The sequence below is a fragment of the Peromyscus californicus genome, unplaced genomic scaffold (assembly GCF_007827085.1).
Source record: "Peromyscus californicus insignis strain IS unplaced genomic scaffold, ASM782708v3 Scaffold_14__1_contigs__length_90479793_seg_2, whole genome shotgun sequence".
In the NCBI taxonomy this organism is placed as follows: Eukaryota; Metazoa; Chordata; class Mammalia; order Rodentia; family Cricetidae; genus Peromyscus; species Peromyscus californicus.
Genome location: NW_026294436.1, coordinates 18257140 through 18269722, shown reverse-complemented (window position 1 = coordinate 18269722; position 12583 = coordinate 18257140). Strand labels below are relative to the sequence as shown.

Genomic DNA, 12583 nt, shown 5'->3' with positions numbered 1-12583 from the left:
CCTAGCTGTGTCTCAGACCCTGTGTTAAAGGACTTGGGAGTATTCCTTCACACCTCACAGTAATCCTGGGAGGATATTTAAAGCTATTTCACACACGAGGATAGACACAGGGTGGCTCCTGTTACTAGGATCCAGGTCCAGGTTTGCCTGACTTGAAAGCTGAGATTCCTAACCATGACACTGTACTGAATGATCTACAGGGTCTTAGGTTCTGAGCTTCTACCTGAAAGAGGGGGATGGAGAGGCTAAAGAGAGGGAGAGACTCGTTTCTACCATAGCAGACGATTTGTAGGCTTGGAAGAATAAAAAAAAGGTGTGTATAGGTGTGGTGATAAATTCTCAGTGCATATTCATGAAGACTATGCTTGTTCTTTGAGACAGGGTCTCACTGTGTACCCAAGGCTCTTGTTTCTACAAGCTCACTCTATGTTTTGTTTTTTGTTTTGTTTTGGTTTTTGGTTTTTGGTTTTTCGAGGTAGGGTTTCTCTGTGTAGCTTTGCGCCTTTCCTGGAACTCATTTGGTAGCCCAGGCTGGCCTCGAACTCACAGAGATACGCCTGGCTCTGCCTCCTGAGTGCTGGGATTAAAGGTGTGTGCCACCACCGCCCGGCTTTTTTTTTTTTTTTTTAATGTATTTTCTATCTTGTCTTCAACGAGTCACACAGGAAAGATCATTACTATATTGCTGATTGGTGAAAATTTTGCATCCCTCTCTGACTGAATTATGAAAAAAATGAAACTTCTATTCCATCAAAACATCTGTTTAATGCATAGAGAACTTAGCACTAAACACTCCCCCCCTCCCCCTGCACAGCTTGGTTTTCTTTGTTTTTTCAAGCCTCCTATTTTTGAGTGACTGGGAAGCAGGAAGACTGACGTCCTCAGCATTTCACCGTGGCACGAACTCAGTCATTTGAGTTATTTTTACAGTCACCACCAGTTGTATTGTGGGAAATTGTCAATTAGACCAGAAATTGCACAGCATTGCCAGCAGAGGGCGCAGGCACCATGCAGGTTTCCTGTCAGGACGCGGCCTCTGCTGGCTAGCACGTGTGTAGTGACCGATACCAGCTTACAGGCTTGAATGCAGACAAACCACGTGGCTTGTGATACCATGGCTATGTTTTGAGTGTCAGCTTCTTCAACTATAAAAGAGGAAGTATGTGGGGGGCATGGTGGGGCATGCCTGTATAATATCAGCACTGGAGAGGCGGAGACCCGAGGTTCACGGTGAGTTTGAAACCAGCCTGGTCTACATAGGAAGTTCCAGGCCAGCCAGATCAAACAGGGAGTGAGGGAGAGCAGTCAGTCCATTGGAGGAAATCACGTATAAAAGAGCAGTTAAGATGATGTCTATTCCAAGACGCTGAGACATGTATCTGATTAGATTCACCAAACTCCCCTGTGGAAAAGCCTCCAAATGGAGGTCTTGGCAGGCTTCGGTTATTTATTCACAGGTTTGGGGTGCACAGTCTCATTGATCTAATTTCAGAAAAAGAAACACTGAGGTCCCAAGAGATCTCTTCCTCAACAGGCATGACTCAGGTATAGCAAACTCAAGATTGACTAAACTTAAATGTCGTGGTGGTTTGAAGGAAATGGCCTCCACATGCTCATGTATTTAAATATCTGGTCCCTAATTGGTGGACTGTTTAGGAAGGATTAGGCGTGGCCTTGTTGGAGGAGGTGTGGCCCTGCAGGTAGGGGTAGGGGTGGCAGTGGGGTGGGGCTTTGACTTTTCCCTAAAAAGGCAAACTGTGCTCTTTGAATGAGCTTTTACAGAAAAGCCAATAGCCTGTACTAGGCCCAATCTTGCTCTCTCTGCCTGAGGCCTGTGGATCTTGATGTAAACTCTCAGCCGCTGCTCCAGCGCCGTGCCTGCCTGCCGCCATGCTTCCCGACATGATGGTCATGAACTCACCCTCTGAAACTGTAAACGAGTCCCCCGTGATTTTCTTTTATAAGTTGACTTGGTCACGGTGTCTCTTCACAGCAATAAAACAGTAACTAAGACAAATGTATTCGTGCTTACTGTAATGTAAGAGATGACAGTAGCTTGGAGCGAGTGTGCATGGTAGACCAGGACAGAAGCAGTATGCAGAGAACTGTTTTGTAGCTAGAGCCCAAAGGAGTATTATGGGCTAGATAGTGGGAAGGAGATTAGGCTCAGGGAGGACATCTACAGTTTGTTTTACTGATGCCCAGTGCAAAGTGCTGCAAGTTCAAGGTTGTGCACACAGAACTGTTTATAAATGAGAGCTTAGAAACAGCTGGTAGTAAGAGGTGGTTCAGTGATGTTATCTGTGAATGAAATGCTTTGGGGGCAGAATGAAAAGGCTCTAGGGGGGACCCTCTTGGATACATTGCTCAGTTGAAAAAGTAGCGCAGAATGTATGTTACTATTTATATAAAAGATGAAAATACATAAAAATATAATACACACACACACACACACACACACACACACACACACACACACACACACACACACACACACGAGCCCTGAGGCAGGAAAGCATAGGGAATAACTTAACAACCTGGAACTCCACTTGGCTTGGGCTAAATTCCTTTTCTAACAATGCACCTTGCCCCCCCCCCCCACATTAAACTGCAAGTGCACCCCACTCAGAGCAATGAAATAAGTTCATTTTCATTCAAGCGTGTTCCAAGAACATATCTTGGTATATGAATGGCAGGGACTCATCTGGTCAGGACCGATTTGGGGTTCATGTGAGATAAGGCAAACTGTGCCTTCTGAGTGAACTTTTAGGGAAACATTATTTACCTTCTTATACTTATGCATAAGTGGGCATGCACAGGATGAAAATCAGATGCATTATGGGAAGAGACACGCACAATGAGCAAAGGCTTTATGTAATTGCTATGGCATACTCCTTAGTAACCAGACTCTGCCTCCTAGACCCCATAAAGGAAGGCCCCAACAGTAACCTGGAGTACTCACCTGTTCACCTAGTTAGCTTTCTGTTATTCTTTTAACTAACTAACTAATTAATTAATTAATTAGTTAGTTTGTGTGTGTGTGTGTGTGTGTGTGTGTGTGTGTGTGTGTGTGTGTGTGCCATAGCTGCTGGTAGAGGCCTGAGAACAACCTGAGAGAGCTGGTTTTCTCCTTCCGCTATGTGGGTACCAAGGATCAAACTCAAGTCACCAGTCAGGCTTGGCAGCAAGTGCCTTTATGTGCTGAGCTATCTTGCCAGCCCCCGTAATTCCAGTGTTTGGGAGGGGGGCGGTTATCTTTGATAGACTGTCTAGGCTACCAGATGTGCCTGTGTGAAGTTGTTAGATATATTTTCATGGTGGCCCTGGACAGTAGGCATTGCTTCCTCTACTTTTCCAAATGAAGAAATTGAGGTTCAAAAACCCTGATAGTCATACCACTTGGTTAGCTGTACAGGGTCCAAACTCAAATGTCAGTTTTCCTCTTACTGTTCGTTTTTTTCATTTGAGTCTGCCCTGCCCACCCCCTGGCCCCCATTGGTTCATCCTGCTGTGTCTGCAGCTGGAATGGGAAGGAGACCCTCCAAGTATTGCCGACTTTGAAACTGTGTGGGAAGTAGCCAGGGCCTGAGAGCAGTGGGTCACCTAGACCCGGTGTCATCCCTAACTTACTAAGCAGCCTGGAACAAGGAACTTCCCACCTTGGAAAGGCAAAGAAAACGGTCCTACTGTTGGGGGAATCACATTTGGTTATTTTGGAAGCTTAGTCCTTAATTCTTTACCACTAGAGTTAGAGGAAGTTTTTCTAAATAAGAATTTGTTAAACAACTAAAAACAATGTGGCAGGGCCTATGAGGTAGCTGAATAGGTAAAAGTGATTGCTGCCTAGCCTGAGGACCTGAGTTCAATTCCTGGGTCCCACAGAGGCTAAGGAGAGAACTGACTCTCTGAAATTACCCTCAGACCTCTACACAAGCACTGTGGCGTGAGTGTGTACTGCCCCCACCACACACACAAAAAATATATTTTATAAGCAGCAACAACCTGGTGTTGCAAGCTGGTAATCCAACTGCTTGAGGGGCTGAGACAGAAATGTGTAAGGATCAAGGCCTGCTGGTGGCTTAGTCGGACCCTATATCCAAACAAAAAGTGAAAAAGAGGCCTGGGAATACAGCTCAGTGGTTGAGTGCTTACCAAGCATGCCCAAGGCCCCAGGTTCACTCCCTAGTACCGAGAAAGAGAAACCCAAGCCTGAAAACCTACTGTTTCCTCATGCCCCCAATTTCATAGACTGTGCTGGGCACTTCTTTCTAGACAGCATGGTCTGTGTTGCATGGTGGGCAGACAACCTCAGGTTCGTTTTCAAGGACTGGGGGGGGTGGGTTCTGCTCACTCAGGAGGTGGCTTCCAGGGTGAATTCCTGCTGGGCTGTCCTTGAAAACGGTGATCTGGTATCTGACAATGGGGTAACAGCTCTAACTGGAGAGCCCTGCTATCTGCTGAGAAGATTGGCGCAGAGTCCCTTGTCCTTCGGCAGCCCACTGAGCCTGCCTGGAAGCTGCTCCATCCAGGCTGGGCAGCCCCCGGAGTCCCTTTATGGCTCTGATAGTCTCTTTCCTCTTCAAAGCACACCAAGCCTGCAGGGCATTTCTCAGCCGAGGCTGACTCAAAGGCAGAGAACCCTATACCTATTCCCCAGGGCAGGCCGTACCCATATCTCTTCGTTAATTGTTTGATGGTGGCTCCTACAAAGGCTTGTGAAAATAAATTTTCCAAATGTGTTAGAATTCCTTGTTCCAGATCTCTGGAGGGTAAATTCAAATACCCTGAAGTCATTATTTCTTCTCAATGAGTTTTATGTCAAGTAAAGATGATTTTGTTCAACTACGCTGAGACACAAATTAATTCACTACTGATCTTTCAGGCTTAGAGGTTTAAAAAAAAAATGTACCTGGTCTACGTATGAGTTCCAGGACAGCCAGGGCTATGTAGAGAGACCTTGTTTCAAAAATAAGTAAATAAATAGTAAAAATAAAATCGGATCAGCAAACATATACTTTTTGTACCTCCCTTTGACATTGGGTTCTGGGACTCTGAGGTGGGGCAGGGAAAGGAACAGAATCACTGTTTACGAGGCTCTAAAAACCTGTTTGTAGTGTTTCTATGAGTAGCCAGCGCCTGCCTGCCATTCAGTGCCTCCCTAAACCCAGTCAAGAGCCGTGTCTAGACCCCCACGGCTGCAAATAAGTGAGGAAATTGTCTTATGAGGACAAAGGCCTGGGCCTGAAGAGCTGGTTCAGCAGCCGAGAGCATGGAGGACTGAGTTCAGTTCCCAGCACCCATGTGCAGTAGCTTACAACTGCCTGTAATTCCAGTTCCAAAGGTCAGTGCCTTCTTCTGACCTTCACAGGCACCAGGCAGGCATATGGTGCACATACATACACACAGGCAACACACACACACACACACACACACACACACACACACACACACACACACACTATAAAATAAATAAATCTAAATTTAAAAAAATCATGTGAGGGGCCTAACCTCAAAGGTACTGGAGTAAATACAAGTCAGAGATATATGCCTGCAAAAACAGAAACAAAAATGCTCTTAATTTGAGTGTCAAGATAGTCCCAGGAACACTGTGGCATTTTTGGAAATCACTGAGAGACATTTATGTGAATCTCTATCTAGACCTGGAGTCTTTCAAAGCAGGGAGCATACAGTAAGCACTCAATAAATGCAGACTAGCCAGGACGTGCTAAGGAGCCAGGTTTTGCTGGCTTACACTTCTCTTGGGGCTGCTTGGTGGCTCCCAAAGCTGCAACCTGCCTTCCTGACAACACGGGAGAAAGGTGCAGGTGCATGGCCCCCCCTCTCCTGCTCTGCTGTCCTGCAGTCAGAAGAATGAGCTCCTGCAGCTGTCCCGTCCTTTAGGCAAAGCAGGATCTGACTGAGACCCTGGCAGAGCAGGCATGTCAAGGATGCCCAGGTGTGTGGTGTCTTTGGTGAAGACAGTTGGGGCTGCAATGGAGGACAGAGAGCAGACAGCTGCAGAGGGAGGTGTGGAGGTCTTGGGTGGGAGGCCGAGCGTAGAGGCTGGCCCGGCTTTCTCCAGGCGATCCAGTGAGCTGTTCATAAGAGTTCACACAAGGAGAAGATGATAAAGAAAAATGGATTCTGTCGGGTGGTGAGAAGGTAGGTCAGGCTTTGGGTGGAGGACTGGAGGACCCGGGACGCGGAGCTGCTCTAGTGGCAGGTGCACCCAAGCCACCAAAGATGCTTCGGCCTGCTCTCTTTCCCTCTTGCCTTACCGTGCCTGTGCATCTAACATGCTTGGCTTTGGGTTTCCAAGGGAGCTAAACACAAAGTGACTCTGAGGAGTGTCAGATGTCGCACGACCTGGATGAAAGTGACATTATATAAATAGGAATCTGGGAAAGTAGAGATGGTCTAACCCTTGCTCATCATTTGTCAGAGGAGATTTTTTTTTTTTTTGCTCAGCCACTTTAGCAATCTACAGGACAGCAGATGTTACTAGAAAGGTCAAGCTTCAAGACAAATGAATTTTGTGGCCACAGAAAGGGAGATAGTCTCGGGACTGAAAAGGAATTTAGGGCTGTCTTTCATGGTCAGGAGAATTCTTTTACAGGTTCAGAGTTCTCAGTTCATTCCTCTGCCCCTGCCCTCCTCAGTCCGTGTCTCAACTTTGTTCAGGGACCATTTCCCTTTCATTTCCCTCTGAGAGGCCTGACAACCCTGGGGGAGGGCGTGGAAGCTCCCTCTACAGCCTCCTCACATCTACCTCTTCCTGCCTCTCCTCTTCAGTCTCCCTTTTAGTTCAAGATATATTCATTACAGAGATCATCACCTCCCCCCCACCCCCACCCCTGCCCAATAAAGATGTTCTGGATGAGGTGGTAGATGCCTATAACCCTAGCATTCTGGAGGCTACGGCAGGAGAACAGGAAGTTTGAGGCTAGCCTGAGCTACCTAGTGGGGCTCTGTCTCAAACAAAAGTAAAATAGAAAAATGAAGAATATGCAAATCACCACTCACAGATAATTATTCACTTTTGATGTTTATTCCCCCCATCACCGCCCGCCATGGGCATGGATGGTGTCCAGAGGCACACCTGGCATGTAAATTCCGTGGAGTGCATTTGCATCCTGCCCTGTGTTGATGCAACAAGAACCCAGTAAATGCAAGTTGATTCCATGTGAATTATACGTGAAATAATTGAACCCCAAATAACAGAAAGCGTGTATCTCTGGGTATAAGCCAGCTTCAGTCATAAAATCACTTCCAGGGTAAAGGAAATTTTCCGAGGCAGTTTTGATGCTTTTTCCAGTGTCTTATTTCTGTGGAAACTGCTGCTGGCATCACAGATAGGCAGCTTTGGAGTTCCAGATGTCAGAAGTACATTTCCCACTGCTGACTGATAGTACCTGGTCAGTACGTGCTGGCAGCAACAATCTCGGTAGTGTGGTGCCCAGCGTGCTGGTCTGTAGGTATCTGCGGCACTGTGTGGGCCAATTAGATTCAAGAAGTGACAGACAGACTTTAGTTCCTCTTTATGTGTTTGTGTGTGGAGGGGGAGGGATGTTTGTGTGTAGAGGCCGGAAGTTGACATCCGGTGTCTTCCTCTACATGCTCCACTTAATCTCATTTATTTACTTATTTTGGTGTGTGTGGTGTTTGTGCACGTACGTGTGCAGGTGCATGTGCCCACATACACATGAGGAGACTGGAAGAGTGTGTGTCCTACTCCATCACTCTTTGTCAGATTCCCTTGAGATGGTGTCTCTTACTGAAGCTGGAGCTAGACCGGCCAGCCAGGCAGCAACCCCCCCAGCATCTCCCCTACCACCAAATCTGCCCCCACTAAGTGTTGGGTTAGAAGTATGGGTCACCATGCTCAGTTTTAGGTGAGTGCTGGGGCTCCAACTCAGGACCTCACCCTTGTGTAGCCAACTCCTCAGCCCAGACTTTGGTTCCTGGGCCAGTTGTCTCAATAACACACTTCTTGCCTCATGCCTCAGTGTCTGTCAATCATGTGTTTCTAATGGTTACGGAAGTTCATGTTTACCACACCTTTTCAAATCATGCATGCAATCCTAATAGTGAAAAGCCCATAATATTCTTGAGTATCACAAACCTTTCTTTCCAATATAGGGGAGGAAATCTGATTCTGACTTTTGGAGCGTAGAAAGGCTAGTCATATGACTCAGAATTAAAATGAGTTTTCTTTTTCTAGTGCTTTCTATTTTGGAGAAGTTGCTAGCAATGTCAAAAGTCTGGCATCTGTTCAGCACAAGCAATATATATTTCAGGAACAATACTTTTTATCAACTAGGTAAAATTTTATTTTTTTTCTAAGTGTCTTATTCTTGATATTTTTCTGGACACTCTGTACATCAACATTTAAGTTCTGCTTATGGTAAAATTTATGTAGTAGGGATATGGCGCAGGGGTAGAACACGTGCCTAGCATGCATACAGAAGGACCTGGTTCAATCCCTAATACAGAACAAAACAAAACAAAAATCCACGCTGACAAAAGCCAAACACAAAAACCATGATGCTTATGTTGTCACAGACTTGACTTTCAATATCATGACCAATCAGAGCAGGGAAAACATATTTATTAAATATACATTCTCAATAGTATGGCCTTGGCTTATATTCAAGAATCTGTGTATTTAATAATGTTGATGCTTCCTAGAGAGTGTTTCCTATGCCACTGGCTTTGTCAAGTCCCAGTGGTTTTGTCCTTGGAGCGTCCATGGTTTATTTGACTGCTCTGTTGTCATGTTTTAGCCGAAGTCAGGCCGTTCCAGCTGACGTGATAGAATTCACTAATGTCGCCAGAACTTGTTGATATATTATTCTGCACAGCCTTAGGATCTTTGGGGAACTTACATTGAAATATAATATGATTGTTATAATTTTCTTCAGCCTTGTGACCCTATTCCCTCAAATGCTGATAGCCTAGGTTTGGTTTTTTTTGGGGGGGGTTTTTGTTTGTTTGTTTGTTTTTCCCTGATAATCTAGTAAAAATCTGCATAGTCCTTGTCCAGCTATATATTTTACTATGGAAACAATTTTTGCTTGTTGGTTTGTGTTTTTTGTTTTTGAGACAGGGTCTCTCACAGTAGCCCTGACTGTGATGGAACTCACTCTGTGGACCAGGCTGACCTCGAACTCAGAGATCTGCTTGCTTCTGCCTCCGAGTGCTGGGATTAAAGGCATGTTTCACCATGCCTGACTAACTTTTAATGCTTATATACAGACAGATTTGTGTTTTGAAAATATACCTAAGGAAATTAACTGTTCCTCTGGCATAGGAGACAAACCTCGGTGGTATTTAACTTTTCTTTTAATATTAAAATAGCGCACGCCTTTAATCCCAGCACTTGGGAGGCAGAGCCAGGAGGATCTCTGTGAGTTCGAGGCCAGCCTGGGCTACCAAGTGAGTTCCAGGAAAGGCGCAAAGCTACACAGAGAAACCCTGTCTCAAAAAACCAAAAAAAAAAAAAAAAAAAGTGATTTCAGTCAACAAATTTGGTATATGCTGTTGACTCTTTTTAGCCAAAATGTGTGGGTTATTTAGTGCTTGTATTTATTTTCTGGGTTAATGTTCTGCTATAACGCTATGAATCTTCTATAATGTCCATAAAGGAAGAAAATTCCTGATTAAAATTTTTTCTTCTTCCTGCTCCTCTGTCTTTTTTCTGTTTGGTGGCACTAGGGATGCAGGGCTCAGACACCAGGCTAGCTCTCTACTCCGAAGCTACATATCCTCAGCCCCACTTTGCTCATTTTGGGACAGGGCCTCTCCAAGTTGCTCAGACTGTCCTTCAACTTATTCTGTAACCTACTCCAGCCTTGAACTCGACAGCCTCCTGCCTCAGCCTCCTTCGTAGCTGGAACTACAACCTTGTACCAGCAAGCCTGGCTCCAGAACTTTCTTGAGATGCTCTTTGGAATGACAAATATTGTTGACAAATATTATTATATGACAAAAATTATTGTATGACAAATATTAAAAAAATTGTTGACAACAGATTTGTGTCTGTGTTCAACAGCAGCATGCCCATTTTCCTTATCATATAGAATCTCATTGGCAACATTAGTAAATAGATATTTCCAAGACAGATTTGAAATTTGAAACTGTTGATATTTTGTTTCAGTTTCTTCATGTTTACTGGGGCAGGGGAAGGTGCTGGATTCTCCTTATCTTTGTACGCTTTCTAGTTTTCCAGTTGATTAATTTTCCATTGTTATTGTTATTAAAGAACTGGTAAAAATGTAGACTCCTTTGAAGACTCATACAGTAAGATGCAGATTCTATGCGGTTTGTTACCGTCTGGAAAAGTTATTTGTTTATTCTATTTCCCAAGACTTTTAGCCTGCATTATCATCCATAAAGTAAAAACTTCTTCCTTGAGGGCAAGTTCTCACCGAGGGCATGCGCATGACCTGTATTTCCACAATGTGGCTGAGGATTCGACTTCTTCGCTTTTCTAAGTCTAGCGTTTATTGAAATTCCCAGTGATGGTTGAGGATGAAACGCAAAGGTGAATTCACATTCTGCTCCTATTTCTAAGACACATCCCTGTCCGCAGTTTCCAGCTGCACTATTTTCTTTCCATGTCCACCCCATTCCCTGTCAGACTTAGTCAACAATTCAAATATCACTTTTTTTCTCTAGACAGGTTTTCATTTTTTGTTTTGGGGCTAATATTTTTTTTCTTTTCTTTTTCTTTTTCTTTTTTTTTTCAGGGCTGAGGACCGAACTCAGGGCCTTGCGCTTGCTAGGCAAGTGCTCTACCACTGAGCTAAATCCCCACCCCCACCCCCAAACTCCGAGATAGGGTTTCTCTGTGCAGCTTTGCACCTTTCCTGGATCTCGCTCTGTAGACCAGGCTGGCCTCGAACTCACAGAGATCTGCCTGCCTCTGCCTCCCAAGTGCTGAGATTAAAGGCGTGTGCCACCACCGCCACCAACCGGCTTTTTTTCTTTTCAATACCTTGAAAGAAACACCATATTAGCCTAGACATATAATATATGTAATAGTTTATATTAGAATTTGTAATAAAAATAAATAATAAGCTATGAAATTTTTGTTTTGTTTTTCGAGACAGGGTTTCTCTGTGTAGCTTTGCGCCTTTCCTGGAACTCACTTGGTAGCCCAGGCTGGCCTCGAACTCACAGAGATCCACCTGGCTCTGCCTCCCGAGTGCTGGGATTAAAGGCGTGTGCCACCACCACACCACCACCGCCCGGCAAGCTATGAAATTTTACCAGCAGATATTTTGTTTGTTTTTTAGATAGTGCCTCACTGTGTGTCCTGACTGGCCTGGAACTTGATATGTAGACCAGGCTGGCCTTGAACTCAGGAGATCACCTGCCTCTGCCACCCGAGTGCTGGGTCAAAGGAGTACAGCAGCACTCCTGGCTCCACTGTTGTGTTTGTCCTGAAGAAGTTTCCTTGAGCAATGTATTGATAACAGCTGTGAATCAACTAGCAGTTTACATACAATGCACTCTAATTCAGGAATGAAATGTAGATAGAGAATGGTACATGAACACTAATTACAATAAAAGTGAGTTGTGCCGTAATAAAAATCTTACAGACTCTGTTAAATTGGGAACTTAAAGGTACCATTCAGACTACATGACTTATAATGGTAACCTCATATTTCATCGGTACACAAATGCTAATAGGGGATTAAAAAGGCATTTAAACACACATAGCAGGGCATGGTGGTATATGCCTGCCATTCCTGCACTAGATGAGAAGACTGAAGGGAATTCAAGGCTAGCTTGACCTACATAGTAAGACCATGTCTCAAAAAAAACCCAAGCAATCAAACAAACAAAAACTTCACAATCCTCGCCTAAGCTCCTCTGTGGGAAGCGCCAGCGATTTCTACCCAGTTTCTACCGGCAGGTTGTTAGCAAACTCACTCCACTTTAACTTGCGAAACAAGCGAATGTCAGCCTTCTTAGGAAAGGTCTGTTTCCCCTGTCAGAAAATTATCGTAATAAATGGATTTTGTTGGATGAAGCATCACATTGTCATTTACCAGAAAAATTTGTAATAAGATTATACACCACTTACCTTTGAAGTTACCAGAGAAACGAAAACGTCAAGAATACAGTTTCCTCGTAGAAAGTGGATGGTTGGCTCGGAGACCACGATCTGTGTGGAAACACCAGTTTCGTTGTTTGCTAACTCCAACCTTAAGCAACTCTTATCTCTTGGCCACCTCAGCTGCAAATGGGAGATAACCGTGTCTGATCCTGCTAACTGCTTCTGGAGTCACACGGGGCACCTCGAGCTCTGAGGAGCAAACGAGACTGAGATGGGCGTGCAATTTTTCGGCACTTACAGGAAACGTGACTGCTTTCTGAAATAAACAAGAAGCAGGCTTGGAAGTCAGCTACAGGGAGCTGGGTATGGTGGTGTGTGTCTGTAATCTCCGCGTGTGAGAGGCAGGCACAGACATAGCAGCGATTTAAGGCCAGCCTCAGCTACATACTGACTTGAGGCTAGCCTGGGGTACATGAGACCTTGTTTCCATGAAAATTAAAATAATCAAATAAAGAGTCA

General features: G+C 44.7%; 1 protein-coding gene across 1 annotated transcript in view; it reads right to left on the bottom strand.

The window, feature by feature from the left end:
* The window catches only part of Ctse (cathepsin E), a 35861-nt gene extending 23515 nt beyond the window's left edge, over positions 1 to 12346 (bottom strand). The window contains exon 1 of the mRNA XM_052736555.1: positions 12092 to 12346. The gene's annotated coding sequence lies outside the window, so the exon portion shown is untranslated. The remainder of the gene's footprint in view (positions 1 to 12091) is intronic.
* Between the last annotated feature and the right edge of the window lie 237 nt (positions 12347 to 12583).